This window comes from Cryptomeria japonica, chromosome 3 (genome assembly GCF_030272615.1).
Source record: "Cryptomeria japonica chromosome 3, Sugi_1.0, whole genome shotgun sequence".
NCBI lineage: Eukaryota > Viridiplantae > Streptophyta > Pinopsida > Cupressales > Cupressaceae > Cryptomeria > Cryptomeria japonica.
The window spans coordinates 141,247,094-141,267,814 of record NC_081407.1 but is presented as its reverse complement, the minus strand read 5'-3'; positions in this window follow the sequence as shown (position 1 = coordinate 141,267,814).

Below are 20,721 nucleotides of genomic sequence, written 5' to 3'. Positions count from 1 at the left end.
TTGACCTTGCAGACCACTTTGTCACTCTGTGTTTTATCTTGCAATAACACATTTAATCTATCGTAAATTTTCTGGTGTGATACGGTATTATCCATATTTTTCTGATAAATAGTCCAGAACTCCTCTAATACTTTCTGCAAATTCTCATATCTTTTAGTGATCAACACACATGTTGCATCCGCTCTGACAGTTTGCACCTGTTTCTTTAACTTATTGTACCCCTGTAATAATTCATCATACCTCTTTTTTTATCTTTGAACCATCTGTAATATGTGGCACTGGATGACCACCTCTCTTCAATAATTCTTCATACAAAGCTTTGTATTTTTCCTTTTCTGCTATTTCCCTCTTCATCTGAGCTTTGTTCAACTTTGAAAGATCTATCCCCATCTCTGTTGTGACCATGGGATCTATTTCTCCAACTTTTAATTTCATCATATGGCCAAAGGCCTTGTCAACATCCATAATCTTTGGCCTCTTATTCAGGGGATGGAGGGCCCATAGAAGCATAACCTCATCATCTAGATCATATCTTGATCCAATAAAAATATCATTAACACCCTGAATGTCTAACTTAAAATCCTTCTTATCTGAATGCAACAAGCTATCAAAAATAAAAGATGCACTAAGGTCCCAGCCTGAAAAAAGAATGATTCCTGCCTCTATGAGAAGTTGTCTTCCCCTTTGAGGGGTCATGTTCTCTAACTCAGAATTAATCTCTGCCTTTAGCTTCCTAAGCATTTCTACCTCATTCTCTAGTGTCACATTTGGCATCGCATCTCTTAGTTTCTTTCCTTTAAAATGATACAAAAAGGACTTAAATTCCTTTGACTTAACAAATTCATCATCTGATACAAAAGATGTATACTCCTCTAGCCTAGCATTTGAATCTACATTCAACGCTGCTACAATTTTGTCTTGAGCATCTGGCTCATCTTCTTTTTCTGGTACTCGAAACTTATAAAATATTTCATTTTCTCCAGAATCACTTTCCACATCCTGTTCTTCTTCTCTTTCCAGATCTCAAATTCTTTGCTTCCTTTCTTCCAATTGATGCAGAGAGTCTTGGAGCTTTGTTTGTTACACCTTCTTGAGTGACTTGTCCTACTCAACCCTACAACTACTCAAGTCCTTCCTATGGCACTTGGTAGGGGTTATGATAATAAGATCTCCTAGGTTTGAACCTTCTTGACTTGCCTCCTAGGTATAGCCAATGGTTTCTGGACAATCAACTCCACTCCTTGAGGTTGCCACCTCAGTTACTCACTCCTCTCTTGGGCTCCAACCACTCCTGCAATGATCTTAACACACAATCACTTCCTATGGTTTCCTAATGCATCTACAAGGTGTATTCAATGTATTTTGAGGTTTGAGGCTCACCAAATCCATCACCTTGGCTTCCTAACCATTCTAGGTCTCCACCGACACCAAAATAGGCCTAATTGCATTAGCCCTCCCTAGGCGATTTTAGGGGTTTAATTCCAAAAGTCCCAAACAAACCTAGAAATAAATCATGGATCTAAGTACCCTTTTGGAAGTTACAAAAAATGCTGGAAAATTGCATCTGGATTATCCATACAAGTGGGGTTTGCAATGCTACACTATTTTGAAGGGTTTTAGGCCTAACCGGTGACTTGGCAAGATGGGTCTAAAAATATTTACCAGTCAAATCTCGTGCTCCAAACAATTTGGTAACCTTCAAGGGAACTCAGAGGTCTTTCCATTCATGTGTCACTTGGTCCTACACCAATCCCCATGTGCTCATAAACCACACCTTTATTGTTGTCCTAACTCACCTACTCCCAGCGGTGAGCCTAGGGCTTCATTGTTTCTCCTCCTTCTGGACCTGCAACACCACACACCCTATTATAAACCTATGTACATCACCTAACCTATCATTCTCAGTGATTTCAACAAGTGCCATCCAAGAATGCCTAGGTCAGAGCCATTTCTTGCTCTTAAACCCTACTTGCAAGGGTTTTGCTCCTAGTTGCAAAGAATGGAGGTAATCTCTACAACTTAGGATGATCAAACCTGCAAATCAACCTTGAAGAAGACAAATACAATGAATACTCAAAATTACAATGGATTTACACCATCTAGTCCGTATTGGACCGTACAAAACAATGAAAATAAGAGTAAATTGACAAAAATCGGTGGAAACAAGGTTGCTTCACAAACCAAAAACTTGCTCTTGCATTTCCAAACCTCCAACCTGTACAATGAAGTGAATTTTTTGGCTTATATGCTCTTGTTCCAGTTGGTTCAACCAACTTTTAATGCCTAAAACCAAAAAATGCAACTTTTGACAACTTTTGGCTCCAAGATGCAACTTTGCATTCTAATGCATTTTAAGACTCCTGAAGGTCCTCGAACACCCTAGAAGACCTAAAAATGACACAATTGACCCCTAAAACATGAATACATTCATATAGATTACTTTATCTGTGAATTACCTAAGCATCTCACTTCTCAGGTTGTCAGCATCCTGGACACAATTGACTCAAACCAAAACTTGGACAACTCAACCATGGTTCTACTGGGTCCTCAATGGTTGGTCCATTATTACATCACAAAGATAACACAAATTTGAAAGAAAAAAAAACCTTTCAACTTGGAGTGCTAGGTGCCCTGCACCACCAATCTTCTTTCCAAGTCCTCAACAACATTTGCAAGTTCTTCTAACTCTTTGTTCTTGCACAGGTCCTCATAGTCATCATAATCATGGAGGTAATCTCCCAAGTTTTGTCCTTTTCTGTTCATGTGGATGTAACCTTTAGGGTCGTAGTTCTTCCTTGGCATGTGGATATACAGATTGAATTCATCCACTAGCTTCTTATTTATGGCTTCATAAGCTCTGGTAGAGACTATTCTAAAATCTCCAAATTGAAGAGTCCCAGGTAAGAAGGCTTTCTTGTGGGCACCCCCAAAGTGTTGTGCATTAGAGACACTCAATTGTCTCACAATCTCCAAGTAAGTAATTTGGTCTTGCATAGGCTTTGGTAGCACATAGGGAGCACCTTCGAATCCAAAAACCCTAACAAATGTGAAATCTCTGCAAGTATACCAATCTCCTCAATTATGGTTGACTCTGGTATCTTTGTATTCATGTGGCCTAAGAAATCTTTTAATCACTGCTGAGAATGACCCTTCACACGACACATTATAATCCCTAAACATTGGCTTAACAAAAAAATCCTCAAATCTCACATAGTGAGATTTATCATACCTCAAATCCCACAACGACACCCACAACTGTACAGGTTGATCCTGTCCATCCTTACCCTGAGGATTTACCCTTAAGCCATCTAGCCATAGTCCTTTCAATCTTCCATAGAACAACACAATATGCATCAATAGTAAATAATGCTTGAAGGACTTGTCAAGTTTATTCTGAAGATTCAGAAAACCCTCATGCAGTTTGTCGACCACATAGGTTGCATAATCAAACTGTCTTGGTTCGTGCCTTTGAATGTCTGCTGCAAGAACCAATGGCCCCATCTGTGCTACATCTGGAGCTTCCATTCCTCCTACATGTCCGCAAGCCATATATGTGTATTGTAAATACTATTTGAAAATATTTACATCATAGGGTGGACCATCTTCATCAGTTAGCTTCCCTTTCTTCGCCCTGTGGATGACTAAGTTCCATGTTTGATAGGTCATGTCCATGGTTTTGTATTCTTCTTCCAATTCCTGAAATGATAGAGGCACCTCTGCTTCATAACTCAGATCAAACACTTTGTAGATTATGGTTGCATTGAAGCAAATAAATGCATCACCATTGGGAAATTGGATGCATCTCTTCGTAGCATTGTAGTTATTAACCAAGGTTTTCAACAATTCAATATTTACGAATACATTTGGAACTATGAGCTTACCCAGACCGATAATCCACAGATTAGATATCGGCATTGGCTTCTGTCTTCATGAGTAATAGTAGAGGAACAATTCATGCCCCCTAGCCCTAGTCCAGACATCACCAATTTCCTTAATCATCCTCTAGTTGATCACGGATATGCAAATTAACCTTAGACCTTCAAGACTTGGCTCTTGGTGAGTTCATCTGGTAAATTATGTCCTGATTCAATTTTCGCTTCTACCCGCTTTCTCCACCTTTAGATTTCTTCGAGGCACTATCAGAAACCTCAACAACCTTCCTCTTGCCTTTAAAACTAGAACCCTCCATATTTGAATTTTTCAAGCCCTCTGAAATTCAATTCTCTATAGTTCAATTTCACTTCAATCTTTCTATTCACTTCAATCTGTTATGCAAATTCCTTGTACAAACTCCCATATATAGATTTGATACATTAGAAGCATTTACTCAATTGAAATCTTGCTATGATCTGCTTCGTGCGAACACAGACCTACCCATTGTTTGCATTTAATAATCGCAGGTCAATCTATTTAAAATCAGATTTTACAACGGCTAATCAGCATAACTCCTCCCAATGATTCAATCATTTGGCACCACCCGTATTGTACATTTTTCCAATTTTTACATACAATGATGATGTGGCTTTCTGTCTTTCTGATCAGCGTAGGTTTCCCCGATGAATCCATTGGACTTCGACATAGCCATTTTTATTTCATTCCGCTGAACCTGACCTATCCCGATGAACCCTCCTTCTTGTTCATCATGTTGCAAAGCTTATCGGGTGTCGGGACAACCTATCTTATGTTTTTCTGATGACCCGATGAGATCAGGATCTAGCTTGTCTATCTTTATGTTATTATGTTCTATCGGCCTATGTTCCCTTGATGAGGTCTCCTTAGCAATTACCTCATCTTCCTCATCGGGTATCGGCGTAGCAAAAAATGTCTTCTTTCGATTAGCCGATATTATCTCGATGACTTCACCTTGTTACTTTCCTAGTCACTTCTTTCTGTGTAGGCTATCCCGATGAAACCTCATTTCCATCCGCCATGATATCCATTCCATCGGGTATCAGGGTAGCTATTTTTTACACTTTCCGATATCCTGATGACTTCAAAGTATCCACTCTGCATTCTCCTTCATCGATGTAAGTTATACCGATAGCCTTATCAGCTATCAACATAACACTTTTCTCATGCCTCCAATAGTGAACGTTATACTGATAAACCCTCCATTATGAACTTCTTTTTAGTTCTCCTTCGGAGTGGTTGGTCTGGGTTATGCCGATAGATCCTTCCATTGTTTTGACTAAGCGGTCTTGTCGGGGTAACTTGTGACGATAACTCAAATTTGAAAATCATGCAAATTAAGCTCCTCTTCATGAATGTTGATGCTTCCAATCTTCCATGGAGACTTCATATGTGCTAATAAAATGTCAGATTCCATCACATAGACCCAATCTTTGTCATGTGCAAAAATGCTCTTATAAGGATCTCAATACTGTCATAATGAAACCTCTTCATGTAGTCCCCACTCAGTGCCAACCCTTAACATGCCCAAGTGATACTTGTCCATTTAGGAAACATGTCACAGTTGGATTTTTCTGATGTTGCAACTTAGCTCCTCCACATACAACCCATCAATAAATGCTCTTATGATAGAAATGAACATAGAATGCATCATTTAAATAGCATAAAAATATTTTGCAAAAATATGTGCTAACAGAGGCAACCCAAGAATCATAGGAAGAGACACCAAAATTCTCCTTGTCCTTATAATTGGTTCTGGCATAGTAAAATTTTTCTGTAATAGTCCTAAGGATTTAATTAAAAACAACTTGTATTGGAGAAGCAATATTCCTAAAGACTTTATTGTTATGTTCTTTCCATAAAACCCCATACAAAATGGGGAAAGGTCAGGGACCACAACAATTGCAAAGCTTGATTAGAAGTCAGGGAGGGATAGAGGGAGAGAGGAAGGAGGGGGGAGGGAGAGGAAGAGGGAGAGAGGGAGAGAGCGAGAGGGGGGAGGGAGGGAAGGTAGAGAGAGGGAGAGAGGTAGAGGGAGGGAGAGAGAGAGAGGGAGAGGGAGAGGGAGAGAGAGAGAGAGAGAGAGAGAGAGAGAGAGAGAGAGAGAGAGGGAGAGGAGGGGGAGGGAGAGGAAGAGAGAGAGAGAGAGACCATAACGACACCATATGGAGTCCTAAGGGGTCGTTGGAGACCATATGACCCCTTAGGACACCATATGACCCCTAACGACACCATATGACCCCTAACAACACCATATGGTGTCTTAAGGGTCATAGGACACCATAAGACACATAACAATACCATATGGTGTCGTAAGGGGTCATAGGACACTATATGACCCTTAGAACATATTATGACCCCTAATAACATCTAAGGGGTCATAGGTTGTCCTAAGGGGTCATATGACACTATATGATCCCTTAGCACACCATAAGACCTATAATGACACCAAATAGTGTCCTAAGGGGTCATAGAACACCATATGACCCTTTAGAACATCATATGGTGTTGTTATGGGTCGTATGGTGTCCCGAGGGGTCATATGGCATCCTATGACCCCTTAGGACACCATATGGTGTTGCTATGGGTCTTATGGTGTCTTAAGGGGTCATATGGTGTTCTAAGAGGTCACATGACACCATATGACCTCTTAGGAAACAATATGACCGCTAATGACACCTAAGGGGTCATATGGTGGGATAATAAACCGATATATTATTTAAAGTTATGAATAGAACATCATACAATAGAACATCAGTAGTTTAGTTTTGATATAGCTAAGTTATACCATTGTCAGTATAAGAGAGACTCCAAGCGAACAAACAACGAGGCTTCACTAAAAAGAAAGTGTAAGAGCTTGACGTAACCCTAAGAGTACTACCTTTCTAAAACATATGATGCTATTAAATTTGCAAGGTTATAGGACTGATCTTGATTGTGACTATAGGAATTACACACTTGATTTCTTTCATGGGTATGTACCCTTCCAATCCTTTTGACAAGTGATGATCATCATATACTACCACTGCCATGCTTACAACAAACTTTAATTTCTTTAGGTGACGGGCATTGTGTAACAACATGGGAACTCTCGCATACCCACCACTATCATTCTCTAGGACATCATTTGTGTTACTCTCCCTCTTTCTCTTCCTACCGGTTGTTTCCTTCTGAAAAACATATTGCAGGTACTCTAACTCATCATTTTGCTTTGCTGACACTATTTTCCACATCTACTCTGCTCATTAAAAACACATTCGAGAAGAATATTGTTGCAGGTTTCCTTGTTTGTCACGGTAATGCACCCGTGGTTCAATTTCAGACCCTTCTTCCTCCTATTCAATATACACACACAAATCCATTAGTAAATTTTCTTAGGAGAGCATACATGATAAAAATCAAAGAAGAAGTTGCAGACAAGAAATAAATTCACTTACTTCTATAGAAGTGCAGACACAGTTGCAGTGGAGTATGGAGGGAGGGAGGGAGAGAAGAAGAGAGAGATGGGGTATGGAGGAAGGGAGAAGGGGAGAGAGGGAGAGAGAGGGATGGGGTATGGAGGAAGGGAGAGAGAGAGAGAGAGAGAGAGAGAGAGAGAGAGAGAGAGAGAGGCACCTTGTATGCACTTGAGAGGGGGAGACAATACACTTATATGTGTGTATATATATACTTAATATATATATATATATATATATATTATATGTATATACACATAATATATATACAATATCATATTATACACACACCCAAAATTTAAACAAACTTAGCGCATATGCGCTATTTATAGTAAACATAGTGCGTACGCGTTGTTTATGGTAAAAATAACGCATACGTGCTTCTTACACCGTAAGTACCCCGTACACACTTTTTATACCATAAGTACCCCGTATGCGCTTTTGATTGTTTAGGCTTAGAAATAGGCCTTAATGACAAAACTACGGCTTGGAAGTTTGATTTCCCTCCATTTCCCTCATTTTTGACATGTTTTATTTTATCAACTTTGTCATCATCAGGTTTACACTTCATCAAGTGGGTATTTCTAAAATTGCCACCATATTTTCACCCATCTTCTGAGCTTTCTAACCATATAATTTTTTTAAAATTTGAACAACAATAACATATTATTATTGAATTTCTTTTACCAGTGTCTCCATAGTTCTCACAGACATAGGTGCACCATTTTTTTAATAATTTTTGATATACTTATCCAAATTTAAAAAACTTTATATATTATTGTAGTGCACTTGATTCTTTACAATTTTATTTTATTTTTTGTATTTTCGATTTGTTTAGTGCAACTTATGCTTCATGCACAAACAGGTACCTAATTTTCAAGATGTGCTCGATTGGAAAAATCATTAAAAAAAAACAGTCAACAAAAAATTTAAAAAAATACACATCTTCTATTGCTCACTCTTAACTATCTTTTTGCAAAAGGATTTGTCAAAATGCTAAATCTAACTATGACTTTTTTGATGCGCATGTCAGACACTATGTTATGTTTTTCTGAAAAAATCAGGGTCTGTGTTTCGTGCGTGAAGGATTTGACCCCCTTAATCTTATCCAATTTTGAAAAAGTTTAGTAGTTTGGAAACTAGATTCAGAGTACTACAATATTTGTTCTTTGATTATCTTCATATCTTGAGTGGATGACTTTCAAATTTCACCTCCAAGTTCAAGTTCACCTGATTTTAGAAAAAAAGTGTCCACTTATACCCCCCTTTTTTACCACCATCTGTGTGCACTTACCCCCCTGTATTGAATCAATATGATGGAGATACTTGTTTTTCCAAATGGCATTCCATACACCTTTCAAGTTGAAGATTCTCCAAATCTATTTAGCAAGGAGGGCATTATTAAAATCCATAATATTCCTTAGACCAAGACCATCCCATCTTTTGGGTTTGCAAATAGATTCCCAAGTGGAAAGAGGTAGTCTCTTTTTTTCTTCCACTCTACACCAGAGAAACTTCTTCTAGATTCTTTCAAAAACATCAACAGATCAAGCTAGAATTTTGAACAGTCTTAGAGCATAAACCAAGAGATTTTGGAGAGTTGCCTTTAAAAGTTGAATGAGTTGCCTTTAAAAGTTGAATTTTTCCAACCTAGCTCAAAAGAGCGCCCTTCCATCTAGCCAATTTTAAATTATGAAAATTATCAATCAAAGACATCCAAAAGGAATCAGGCACTTTGGAGCAAAGCAGCATTCCTAGGTAAACAACAAGTAAGTTACCAATGGAACACCCTACAATATTAGAAATCTTCTTTTTCCTTGACTCGGGGGTATTAATAAAGTATAGTGAACTTTTAGAATAATTTATGCGTTGGCCAAAGGCACTTACATAGTCCACCAATACTATTTTTAGAGAATGAGTTTCCTCAATTGAGGCATCCCCCATAACAATAGTATCATCCACAAATTGCTGATGAGAACAAATAAGCACATTAGAAGAAGGTCTTAGACCTTTCAACTCTCCAAAATGAATCATTTTGAGAATGTATCTCCCAAAGTTTTTCGCCGAAAGGGTGAAAAGGATAGGAGATAAGGAATCTCCTTAGCGAAGGCCTCTGGAAACCTCAATAAAATTGAAGGGGAATCATTAATAATCACAGCCAATTTGGAAGAAGAAGTGAGTTGCCAAACGAAATGAAGAAATTTGTTGTTGAAATCAAAAGCAACCAGGACCTTAATAAGAAACTTCCAATCCACCCAATCATAGGCTTTGGATAAATCAAGTTTAAGCATGAATCCTTGATGGTTGGAGTTCTCAAGAGAATGAATATTCTCACGAATAGTTATAATGGAATCCAAAATTTGATGTCTAAGAATGAAACCGTTATGTTGATCAACAATGAAACACAAAAGCATGTTAAGCAATCTATTAGTTAACACCTTTGAGAAAAAAATGTAAATGGAGTTTCACAAGCTTATAGGGCGGAAAGCCTCAAAAGAATCTGCTCTAGGGACTTTAGGAATCAACACAATGAAGGTCAAATTTAGCTCCTTGAGAATCCTAATAGAGCCAAAAAATTCCTTAACAACATTACGCACGTCCTTTGCCACAATCTCCCAAAGTTTATGAAAGAAAAACATCAGAAAACCATCAGGTCCCAGAGCTTTATTTTCTTCAAACGAGAATATGACCTTCTTGATTTCTTGAAGGGATAGGACAACCACAAGACATATGTTGCGTTCTTCATTTGCAAATCTTCAGATAGCCTCAATACATTCATTTTGCTTGTCTTCATCCAAAGAACCTTTTGTCAATAAAAGATTAGAGTAAAAACAAACAACTTCCTCCCAGATTTCCTCTTCCTTGTCAAAAACTATCCCATTTTGTTGAATATGTGAAATGTGGTTAGCAGCCCTGTGTTTGAGAGTTGACATATGGAAGAATCAAGTATTTTTATTCCTAGAAGCCAACCATATAGATATAGATCTTTGTTTTCAAAAATCCTCTTCCTTGGATATAATATCATGGTATTGAGTAAGAATCTCATTTTCCTTAGCCAAGTAATCCCCAACATATCCTTCACTTTGGATTTTATCTTGAATTTATTTTAGTTCTAATTGAATACTAGCCTTAGATTGAAAAACATTACCAAAATGAAGTAAGCAAGTTCAAGGTAGTTACCAGCTCACCCATGTCCTCTTGCCGTTGGAACCATTGAACGCGATTGAAGTAATGAATTCTCTCTGCCATTTGTCCTAGACTATTGACTGCTCTCTCTCCAAGTGATCTTCTTTTCTCTGATCTCTTGAGTGTTGTGGATGATAATGAGGATGTTTTACCCTATGGCCTGTATATATAGGCTTCTTAACCATAGTCCGGTTTTGAGTCAATCTTTTTCCCGCATGACACTGTTACCCTATCCTGTCAGCCTTTTTAACTTTTCTTTCTTATCGAGAGATTGTCTGCAATCTTTAATTTTCAAAATTTTCATTTAATCTCTTGAGGGGGCATTATCCTTTCTATCTTGGGGCAACTTTGTATCAGTTTATCTTATCTTCTTTGAGCCAACACAACAAGTTGCATTGTCTCAAAGAGGGGCAAAATGTAGACACCTAAAATTGTCCTGTTTAATTAAATAAATATTTTTATTTATTTAATTATTTTTATCCTATGTCTTCCATTAATTAAATAAATCTTTATTTATTTAATTAATTCACTTATCCTCTTTTAGCATTTTTCCTATTTAAATAAATATTTTTATTTATTTAAATTATTCCTTCCCTAAATTAAATAATATTTTATTTATTTAATTGGCCCCCCTTCCTCTATTAATTAAACAGATCTTTACTTATTTAATTAATTTATTAGCTTTTTCCCTTCATGACACATGTCATTTATCTTTTAATTTTGTTCTACCTACCCCCTTCATATTCTATTGTTTTTCCTACCTACTCTTTAATCCTAGCTAACAATATATTCTTTCACCTCTTAATCTTATCCCTTCTTTTTCTAAAGTGTCTTCTATATAAGAGAATTGTTTTATCCTTTTAATCCTAGTGCGTTTATCAAGCCTTCTTGCGATCAAGCGACTTTATAACCACAATAAATTATTTGTTGAGCTCTTGTGCACATACAAAATTTGATAGGAAATATATCAAACAAGATCAATGGAGATCAAACCCTACTTGGCATGTGAATGGTATTATGGTTTCAATTTGTTTATTTGTATGTTCTTAGGTTTCTCCATTGATATGTGGTGAATGCTTTGTTGTATAACTAGGGTTTTTCTGGTTGAGTTCACAATAATGGTTCCCACTTTCACCCACAAAGGAAAAACTTGGTGGTGAGAAAAAAATTTCTGAGGGTGTTCATTCGAACTGGGGGTGTTCATATGAACTACCCTTTGGGGTTTGAGCGAACCCCTCACTTCGCTCAAACCCACCCTTTCATTCAAACCCCCTTTAACAGTTGTTATGTCATATTTTAATTATATTGGGGGGTTCATTCGAATTCCCCTTCATTCTAACCACCTTCATTCGAACCCCTTTTTCTACACTCCCCGGAAACTCTCTATAAATTTTTGCAGATTTTTGGCCTTCAAACCTCTAGTTAAAGGCTCAAATGAAAAAATCTTGACAAACCAAAAACATAGGATGATAGTGCTCGGAGCAAGCTTTCCAACAACTATAATTTAAATTACATTGTGAGTTTATTATAATCTTGTTTTTTACATTTTACAAAATATTGGTTTTTCAATGAACATGAATTTCTCTATTCAATGCATTGGGAAAAATAATAAACTAACTCAAAAAATTATGAAAAATATCTATGCCCTACATATGATGTCTTCTTTCTAATAAAAAATAATAATTGAATTTCGATATATATAGAACAAGTTATGTGTTACAACATATACCTATGTCTGAATTATAACTTGTCGGACTTCAAAACTTAATAAAATGAAAAATATTCAACATATCACTATCAAGCCAACTTCATGCCCTAAATATTGATGTTACAAACTAAAATTCGAAAGAATTAAGCTTTTATCATTTATAGAAAATTTTTTTATGGATTTCGAGAGGCACATCATTCTTAAAAAATGATGTTTGTTGTAAAACAATACTTTTGGAGGGAGATGGAATTTAAAAAAAAAAAAATCTTTAATTTAAAAAAAATAAATATTTAGAATCTATAGACAAAATGCTACAAATCACTAATTTACATCATCTTCAAATTCTAAACAGTTTAAAAGTTATAGGTGTCAGAAGGTGAAGATTATTTTAAAAATGCTCATCTTAGTGTCAAAGTTGGCAAAAAAGTGGGAACCATTATTGTGAGTTCACCCTTCTTGTGGTTGGATCTTTGTGGTTTTGCAATAGTTTGTCATCAACATTTTTCACCATATCGGAGGGACTCTTGTCTCTTAGTTTCTAACATTTTTTTGCAGTTTGTCTTTTTTGTTAAGTTGTAGGTTGGATCAGTGACAATTACAAGCGATACCATATTTAGGAATCATCTTTCTGTGTCTGGGTCTCTGTTCTGTTTTTTGTTTTGCAAGTTCTAGGTCTTTCCATGTATCCATGTCAGTTATTTTGGTGTTTAGGATATTTATTACCGTGTTTTATAATTTTGTTGTATTTGTGCGACTTTATTTCGTGTTTGTGGCCTTTTGCTGTATCTTTTTTTTTTTTTTGGTAGGATATCTAATTCTTTTCACGTTTGTGACGTTTGTTTCTGCAGCTACTCTCGTATTTCACGTCTATGTTGTTTCATTGCAAGTTTCAGATCTCTCTACATTTGTGTTTAGTACTGTCGTGTTTGTGTAATGTATAAGCACATTTATGTTTTGCACTTTCAATTTTCAGTTTTCAATTTTGTTTCTTCCTTTTTAAGGTTTTTCAGATTTTGGTTTCTTTGTCCTAACCCTTTGCTTTGAATAACAAGAGTGGTGCAACTGTGTAAAGAGAAAAACGTATTGTTGAAGGCCTCCTTTCACATTTCATTTCAATTTCATAAAATTTACCTAGCTTGTGTGTTTGCAGGTGGGGGTGATTATCTAAACTACTAATCATTTTGTTGCAGGGGTAATTTTAGGTATGTGTCTTTGCATTTCAATTCCCATCTTAATTAGACTCGCAAGTTTTTATTGATCATTTTCTTTTTTTGTTGAGGGTTAGTTAACTTTGCTTGAAGTGTCTTGTGCCTTTGGTAAATTTGTGTTTAGACTAGAACCCTAAAGATGATAACAAAAGTATCCTCTCCCCTTGCCTTCCATTGGACCTTGGGTGTAAGAGAAATTGTTATTGTCTTTTAAAGGGCCTGCCTCCCATCTTGTGAGAGGGAATAACCCAAGCGGTATTTTATTTTGGTCCGCTATATAAAAGATTGTGGTTTTAGATGAAATTATCTTATCACTTGGTGCTGATGTGTTATACCAACAAATGTCTCCCTTAGTACTTGTGTGACGTGTAATCCACACAATGGTGCGTAAAAAATCACAAGGGTTGGGAGACCTCATTAATTTGAGCGAACTACTGCATGCATAGCCACAAGATGCCCCAAAACATGACTAAACACCTTTAGAGTAGTGGGCCACCCTTTTTTGATTGAACATCATGATAATTTCATTGCAAGGGGATATTTGGTTTCCCCCCCCAAGATACTCACCATAAGGCTCCCATGGGATGAGACATAAATCCTTAGCTTAGCATAAGCTACTTGTAGCTTTCTGGGGAGAGGGTGATAGGGTCATCCTTCCAGTCTTGGCGGCCCCTAGTTGTCTGCTCATGAAAAAGGCAAAATTAGTGTTCATACACCCATTAAGGTGTCCCTACACTTGAGTCGATGAAGATTCCAAGTTGTGGACTAAGATTACCACCATGAGAACATTGACCTTAGGCTAAGAAAGTGTTTGATATGTCTTCGATTGTGCTAGACTCGTGGAAATCGGGTTGATTCGGCCTATTGGACATACACATTGTGCTCAAAATTGGACCAAAAAAAATCCTTCAAACATTGCGTCTTCATTGTTTGCTATGCTTTCTTTACCACAAGACATTCAACATTAAGATCTAGTCACACTCAACATTTACAAAAAATTAGGATAGATTACAAAAATTTGTTAGAAACGTATTTGTGTAGGACAGAAACGTGTTTGCATTCCAAAACTGAGAAAACTATAAAAACATCAGAAAATGTATTTGTGTTAGTTCAAACAATGCCTGTGTTCTAAAATAACGTATATGAGGGGCAAAATTGCGTCTCTTATTTTTGGAAAATTGAGAGAGTATTACATCAACAGGTTAAAATGCATTTATGTCCTAAAAAGACAACTACACAACATATTACTGCATTTGAGTAGCTTAAAATCATGTCTATGTTTCAGAACTGAAAATTGTGCACAACATTGACAGTGAAAACATGTCTATGTATTGAGAAATTGCGTCTGTGACCTAGTTAAAATCGCATCTATAAACTCACAACGCGTATATGTTCTAAGATCAAAGAGCTTGTAAGGCAGATTTCTTTAGGGCTTCATTTTTTTAGTCAACCTATCTTTATCACAACTTTGTCACACATTTTTAGTCATTTCCAACCATCGTTTGCAAGTAAGTCTTATGAGCCTGTGATGAATACAAAACAATTCATTTATGTGATTCTATAATTTCATTGAGAGTACTTACCCAAGGGGGCCAACTTGAGGTAAAGCTACTCTTAGTTTAGTATAGTTTAATTAGTTTCATTTCATGCATTTGACTTGGATTAATCATTTGAATTCAGATAAGCTATTGTTTTTATCATTTACTTTATTTTCTTGTAGAAATTATTAGTTGAACTGGATTAGATAGTGCAAGAAGTAGTTAATATTTAATTATTTTTATTTATTTTCTTTGGATTAAATTATTAAATAGTATAAATTTTTGCTTCCATTGTACCTAGTATTTCTTTGATATATCTTTATTAATTATAGTTTTTTTAAGTAGTTGTGTTCCTGCACTTCTGTTAACATAGGATAGGAACCTAGGATAAGTTCATAGTGCACATACAATGTTGATCCATTTTAAGTTATATGACCCCTGGTTTGAAAAGCAAATGTAGCCTTTGAGCCATGAAGAATTTCTCAACATGGATAGATATCCTTTAGTAGTGAAGAGTTGTGACTAGTCCCAAATCTCAATTGAAATTATAGGGCTCGACAGGTACAATCACTAATAATCTTTCAAGAGGACATCCAGGGCATGTGAAATACCTCCTTCTCAATGAGATGAGCTTCTAAATAGGACCAAAGTTACCATTAAAAATAGATAGTACATTGTGTGATTCTTTTCCCTACCAAAGATATCTATGCTTTGGTAACACATATATCATTCTTGTAAGTGACTTGGCACAACTACCAGCTATTATGGATAAACCTATTTGTTCATTGCACTCAAATGCTAGATTCTTATGGGAATAGTTCACTATAATTGTTATATTGCAAATGGTTTTCCATTAATAGGGTGATGCTCAAACTCAAATTGACTCTCATTAAACATGATAAAATATGCACAATATAGGATTAGTTGAATAGGATTACTTGAATTTGCAATGTGGTGAAAAGGTGATGAGAGGAAATCAAGTGGAAAGCTTTATTCTCCTCAAAAGAAGGATGTGAAAGTTTCACAAAGGATTCCCTTCAACTTCTCATGCACATTACATTTAAAATAGGGGGGTTGAATTCACTAGATCCAATCTCAATGGAAAGAGATTGAATGCTAAGTGAATTGACAATGAATTTGGAAAGTAAAGTAACCCTCTTTTAAAATAGACAAGTTGAATTAAGCGAATTGAGACTAAGTGTAAAGATGACAAAGAAATAATTATATATTGAGATAGATATGCGGGATGAAGCTGTGCACATGGAATTAGTAGTAAAATATCGAGATGAAGCTCTCCTACAAAATTGAGCAAAATTTGTCCAAACCGGGTTGAAAGTGTACTTGGTCCTCCGAAAAATCAACGCGCTGAAAAGGGGTTTTTCGTCTTTGAAAATGAAATCTAAACCTGCAATTACAGGTGCGCACCTGCAACCTACACATAGAAAAGAGAGGAAATGTTGTTGGGATTGGGGATTTGCCTTCAGGTCAAACCTCGGTTTGGAATTAACAAAATGCTGAAAAAGAGTTGCAAGTAAATAAAAGGAAATGTCTGAAGTAAAATTCACCTCAAGAGATGATGCAATTGGAATAATGGTAGAGTTGTTTGAAAGGATATGTCGAATATAATGTCTTGAATGATGGTAGAGATCTCCTCTTCAATGGTTGAATCCTTGACTTGAATGCAACACCTAGCCTTGAAAGGAGAGCTGAAATGCTCAATGCTTGAAAGGATGCTTGAATGCTTGATGACAATGTCACTTTATAATTTTGCCTTATGATTGCTTATACTTGATTTTTCTTATTGAACTTATGCAAATAGGAGGGGAAATACTCCTTATATACTTGCCAATTAGTGGTTTTTAACTGATTTTCTGTCTTAGGCCGACATAGGAAAACTTTCTCCCGCTCACAATTGACAAGCCCTAATGTAGGATTAGGTCAAGGGAGGCCCAAAATAGGGTAGGGACAGGGGTGCTACTCCCCTATCCTAGGGGGGACAGGGGATCCACGCCCCTGTCCTGCCCTAATTTAGGATAGACAGTGACAAAAAGCAGTGCATGGTGCAAGTTTTAGGTGTTTTTAGCATGTCTTGGGTCTCTAATCAGGCTTAGGGATTCATCCGCCAATGTGAAGACCCAAATGCGGTCAGAAATTACAAGGCCGCAATTTTATGACGCTACAAGATTATTAATAAAATGTATAAATAAATTAATGCACTATCAAATGACGAAATAAAATATTTTGACTATTAAATGGACCATTTTTTTTTATAAATAATTTAGTGAGGATACATAACAAAAAGTGGCCAAAAGAATAAATCTTCCTATTTCACTTAGGGTTGCAATAAAAACACACATAAAATTAAACTTAGTGTTGATAATGATGTTGACCAACTTCCTCAAGAACTCCTACTATGAAGAGGTTAGCAAAACATGTTGACAACAAACATGTGGATTCAACAAGGGCTTAGAAATGGTTTGCTTTGAGAGGTATTAGATATTGTGTACAAAGTTGGCTCTAAACCACTAGATTCACCTTTGTTTGTAGTGTTGCAATTTGATAATTATAATGGCCCATCATGGAATAAAGATAACCCAAAAAATATACATATAACACCCATATCTTTGGATAGTTGTAGAAAAATACCACTGTCAATTGTATAAGAAATTAACATAGATAAATCTGAAGAACTTACACTCAACAAAGCTCAACAATTAATATTGATAAAATAGAAAGACAAGTGTTAACTTAAATATACCTATATCTAAAGTTGAATCAATAAAGGGTCTTCAAATGGAACCACTATTCTCCTTCAATCAATATTGAAGTATAAAAAATAATCTATACACAATTATCAAGAAGTGGGAAGATTCCTAACTATATCTAGTCTCATTATAATGAGTTTAGGTACACAATTTTCAATGCAAGCTTCTCTAGAGATACACTTTCAATTCACTATGTTTGTTACCGTCTTCATAGTATATGCTTCACAAAAAGAAATTCTATTGTAATATATTCACAAATCCATGGTGTATAGGTGCATTCTTGACATTTGTATATTATTGCATTGAGCAATTTTCTCATGTTACCAATATTATATATTCCCTCACATGTAATTTCTTTGCTTAACACAAAGTTTTTGTTTTTTACAATTTGTACCTTTTACATATGGCCAACCATAAATTTACAATATAAGTCCACTAACTTCTTGTTTTAATGTGTAGGAAAAAAATAAATGAACAACCAAAAATATTTTTCCGAACTCATTACATACAAACAAAGGGAATCATTGGCTACAAATTCCTCAAAATTGAAATTGTTATAAATTCTATTTCCTTCAATTGATGCTAAGCATATATGTAATACGAACATTTATCAAATGTTGTAGACAATATTGTTGTATTACAAAATTGTATGAACAATAAAAATTATATCTATATGTAGAGATAAATCAATAAAGGGTGTTCCAATAGAACTACAATTCTCCTTTAATTGATATTCATGAATGAAAAACAATCCATACACAATTGTTAGGGAAAAGGAAGAGTTTTCAACTACACGTATTCTCATGATAATGAGTTTAGTTACGCTATTTTTAACGCTTCTCTTGATAAACTTTAATTTATTATTCTTTTTACCATCTTTATAGTGCATTCTTTACGGAAACAAAGCCTAACCTAATATATTCACAACTTTATGGTGTACATGTACATGATTGAAATTTGTATGTTACCGTATTGAACGATTTACTCATGTTACCAATATTATATTTTTTCTACATATTATTTCTTTGTAACAAATTTTTTTTATTTTCTACACTTTCTACCTTTTAGATAAGACCAACCATGTTTCTATGTGCATGATCGAGGGTTTCCTTGCAGTTTGTTCTTATAATGATTTGAATTTGATCTTCTACGGACAAGAACTCGCGATCTCTGATTTATAGGTCAGTAGTAATTATTTTAATGTATTTATTGATAATTATTTTTACGCATTCACTAAAAGGCAAATAAGTTTGTTCTTATAAAGAATTGAATTTGATCTTCTAACAATCGGAACTTGCGACCTCTAAATCGTCCAGTAGTAATTATCTTTATGTAATCACTGAAAGGCAAATAAGTTTGTTCTTACAAGAATTTGAAGTTGATCTTCTAAGGACTGGAACTCATGACCTCTGATTCAGAGGTCAGTAAGTAATTTATTTTATGTAATCATTGAAAGGTAAACAAGTTTGTTCTTATAAAGATTTGAATTTGATGTTCTAAGGACTGGAATTCACGACCTTTAAATTGGTCAGTAGTAATTGTCTTTATGTAATCACTGAAAGGCAAATAAGTTTGTTCTTACAAGGATTTGAACTTGATCTTCTAAGGACTGGACGAGGTCAGTAAGGCAAACAGGTTTGTTCTTATAAGAACTTGAACTTAATTTAAGACTGAAACTCACGACCAGTAATTTAAGGGTCAGTGTAATTATTTAGGCAAATAAGTTTTTTCTAAGAATTTACTAAAGACTGAACTTGTGACCTCTGATTTTAATCATTGAAAGCCAAATAAGTTTGATTTTATAAGGATTTGAACTGGAACTTGCGATCCACCTCTGACTTAAAGGCTATTAGTAGAACTGGAACTTTCGACCTCTGACTTAAAAGGTCATTAGTAATCACTGGAAAACAAAAAAGTTGGTTGTTATAAAGATTTGAACTTTGAGATCTCTGTTGTACATTAATAACAGAATTATTTTGACACAATCTCAGTAAGAAAATATAAAGTAGCCTGATCTGCTAAGGACTTGAACCCGCAACTTCCGTTTTACATTACTAATCCATTAATATCGCTTGTAATGTTTGCCTGCCAAAGAAAAGGAGTTTCAAGCGTGACGCCGAACAAAACAAAGAAAAAAAGTTATCTATAATGAACCAATCAGTAGGTTACCAGAAAAGGATGATTCTGTAGTTACCTATAAGAACTTGAACTTAATTACATAATCTTGAAAACGCTTTGGAACTACTAATAGCATAGACAGCTGTACCCTCGTGCACACTAAAATTGTCTTTTTTCCCTTCCGCATATTCTCTCTGTCATTTTTTGCACACTAAAATGGTTGTTACATCAAATATAAGGCTTTCTCAAGCATTTCAAAATGTGTACTTGTGTTTAGATTTTTTTGTGCCATTGTGCAATGATAGAGACACCTTGCCAGAACCAACTGAAACCAGTCATTCAACTTTCTAAAATTGTCTGTTCAAGTTGTTCTACTGGAACTCAAACTGAAAAATGTACGTGCACAGCACATTGCTCGATTTTGTTCAGTTATTCGCATTCTATCTTGTGCCTTACACAAATATACCTTCCTAAGCTGGCGTCTTCTTTTGAATCTATCATACATTGAACAAAAAAGCATTACGTAATTTTTTGTAAGGCATTTCCTGCAACCTTTCAGAATTAGCAGCTTGTCATTGTCCTCAACAGGCTTTTTCAATCCAAAACCATTGTTTAAAATGGGTATGTCAGAGCTTGCATTACTACTATTAGTAGACAAACTTGACTTCGAATCCTTGGCATCTGCATTGCCACAAACAGAAGATATCAGATCATGTATATCTTTCTCAACCTTCTTCAGAATGGGACGAGGATCTCTGTTTGTTCTTTTGCCACAACTCCCCTGTCTGCAAAATCTTGAAACTGGAAAATTAAATTTCTGTAATAGTAATACAA